Here is a 2,849-nt window from a genome sequence, read left to right as displayed (position 1 = left end):
TAGCTTGTGCCGGGCGCTGACATACATACCCACTTCCTAACTACATCAGGTTGTGGCGTCTATTTATTCCGTATATCGCTTCACTCGGACAACGGCAGACCACCCCCAGCAGTTTTTATTTGACCCCCATTCGCTTGAAGAAGTGTAAGTTTTAGGACAGCCTTTTTTGTGTGTGCTTTTGCTTTGGGTCTTTTTTTTCTTTTTTTTCTCTTTTTACTGCTGGGAGTGAAATAAATAGGGCAGGAGATCTTTCTCCTTTTAATGCCTTTATTAAAAATCAGCTTGGGTAGGAAGAATTGACGGGTCAAACTCACACCGCCGCTGCTTCCAGGAGTGGCACGGAGGAGGAGGAAAAGTACAGCTGTGTCCGTTGGTCTGCAGGCAGAGCTGGGGCTTCCATCCTCACAAGAGCACCAGGAGATTCCTCAGTTTTTTGGTTTGACATTCGAGGTCCTCTTTCCAGCCGACATCTTTTTAGGTTAGGGTGAGGGGTAAAAAGGATCTTAGTGGACACTGGATTCTGTTCCTCACATCTAGACATCACTTCGATCCCTCAGTTCTGTGTTGGCTCATTGTTTTTAGGGGTTTTTTGCTAGGTTTGGTGAAGGGCTTCTTCATTTGCATGCCAACCCCGATGTCCCCTCCCCTTCACTGTCCCGGGTATCATCCTCCAGGCAGCAGCAGAGTGCCACTCGACAAAAAGGGGAATTCCCAACCATCAACAACAGGTAGTTAACGAAAAACTATTAACAACAGGTGATTACAACAACAAACAGAACTCCACCCTGGCAGCAACTGGCTCAACCTGTGAACTCTGCAACCTGTAAAAAAATGGCCAACTTTTCTACTCATAACAGAAGGGGAAAGGGAACGACACGGGAATGGGATCGAAACCTAGAAAATTAAAATGATCACAGAACGAGAGAGACTTATATTTACAAATCCAAGAAATCCTATCCGCTAACAGCTTTTCTTTCTCTATAGGCAATCTCTCAAAAACTAACTTGAAAAAATTAATAAAATGGATTACTTCCCAGTTTCCAGAAGTTAACACACACACTAACTCTCTAGATGCTTTTTGGGACATAGTAGGGACACGATTATATACTTTCCAAACTAATGAAGATTTTTCTGTTACTCGCTTTTTACCTCTTTTTCATTCTATAACCAAAGTGGTGGAAAAAACAAATATTAGGAGCTCATTTTCTTTGCAACCTTCCCCTGCTGAGTGCATTCCGACCTTATCTCTTCCACCAGAGAGCCTCTCTTCAAATGCTAATAAGGCAGATAACTGCACCTCTCTCAGAAAAACCAGTCTCTCAGCCCTACACCTGGCTCTCTCCAGGTCCTAGTGCTAGCTCGCCTACCTTGTCTTCCCTGCTAAATGCCGGCTCTGTGGGAGCCACTCCGCCCTCGGCCCCCCTTCCCGGGATGGGGAACACGGAATTCGCGCCGCGCCCACCCACCCTCTCCACCCCCGCGGGGTCCACGGGGCCCACCTATCCTTCAGCTCCCCCCCCCCCATACGCGGCGAGCACAGGGTCCGCTCTGCCAATTACACAATCCACGGCATGCTGCCTGCACCCTATCCCCATGCTACCTTCAGGCGTAACTGCGCCGGTTTCTATCGGGTTCACCCCCCCTTCACTCCAACCTCGCCGCGCAGCCTGCCGCGGCCCCCCCCCGCCGCTGCCGAGCCTCTCACCCCCGCCGCGGGTCCCCCCTTCCCCCGCAATCATTCCTGCCGCAGCAGGCGGTTTTCTCCCTGCCTGCCTGCCTGCCTGCCGCAGCTCCAGGAAACCTCGCTGCACACCCCCTCGTGCCCGCTGTGGCAGCGGCAGCCCCTGCCAATCCTACCGCCTCCTCTCCCCCACTTCTCCCTTGCCCGCATCCCCCGGCTTTGCAGCCACCTGCCCGCCCTCAGGGCCCCCCGAATGGCACCTCCGAGACCCCCCACGGTGACACCCCACTTCTCCACACGCCTCAGTCCTGCACAGGCTGCGCCACCCATTATGCCGCCTTTCTTCCAACCTTTAAAATTCAAACTGGGGAAGCATTGGGTAACCCATCAATTCCTCTATATGCCTAACTCCCCTAAACCATTGCTGGGGAGGAATTTATTAGAAAAAATTGGAAGCAGAAATTAAATTCAAAAAAGGGAAGGGTGTACGAAGTGTAATTCCTGAATCTAAATTTGTCCGAGTTGCTGCACTTTTTATACAGGAAAAATGTGGTGAAATCCCTACTGAAGTTGAAAATGTGGTCAATCCAATAGTGTGGGCCAGTGATATCCCGGGAAGATCCAAAGGAGCAGAACCAGTGAGTATTGCACTCAAACCAGGAGCTACACCAGTAACGCAAAACCAATACCCTCTGAAATTAGAGAACCGTAAGGGGTTAGTGTCTATTGTTGCAGTGGTTTCCTGTCTCACCTATCCCAACCCCCTCAGGTGCGCCAACCTTTCCCCCTCCCCCTTTTGCCCTCCTGCCTAAGAGCTGTCCATCAATCTTAACATTCCAGCAGGGCATCGTGTGGTTGGCAGATGCTCCTCAGGTCTGGACTCATTGGCTTGTCCAAGTGTCTGTATCCCAGGACCCTTCCCCTCCTCCCACCTGGTTGGCCCTCACCTGTCCCTCCCCTCCCCCTGTCCCCGGGGCTTAAAAGGACACGAGACCATGCGGCTGGGTCGCCTGTCTGGGAGCTGTTACCACATTCAGAGGTCTACCATGCTGAAATAAAACTCTGGATTTAAGACTCTATGACAGAACCCGCTCCTTTTCTCTTCACTGCTGCTTGAACCTTTTCCACCAAAGGTAAACTGAGTTCCTACTTTGCCTGGATTTGTTCT

The 2,849-nt window shown here is 50.9% G+C and overlaps 1 long non-coding RNA gene across 1 annotated transcript; it reads right to left on the bottom strand.

Annotated features, from left to right (window-relative positions):
* Positions 1–247: 247 nt before the first annotated feature.
* LOC136568507 (uncharacterized) lies at positions 248–1,794 on the bottom strand. The gene is made up of 2 exons (XR_010785224.1): positions 1,706–1,794; positions 248–470 (listed from the first exon to the last, which is right to left on the bottom strand). It is a non-coding gene; the product is annotated as an uncharacterized lncRNA (long non-coding RNA).
* Between the last annotated feature and the right edge of the window lie 1,055 nt (positions 1,795–2,849).

The sequence above is a fragment of the Molothrus aeneus genome, chromosome W (assembly GCF_037042795.1).
Source record: "Molothrus aeneus isolate 106 chromosome W, BPBGC_Maene_1.0, whole genome shotgun sequence".
NCBI lineage: Eukaryota > Metazoa > Chordata > Aves > Passeriformes > Icteridae > Molothrus > Molothrus aeneus.
The sequence above is the reverse complement of the archived record's forward strand: the minus strand, read 5'-3'. Positions and strand labels throughout refer to the sequence as shown.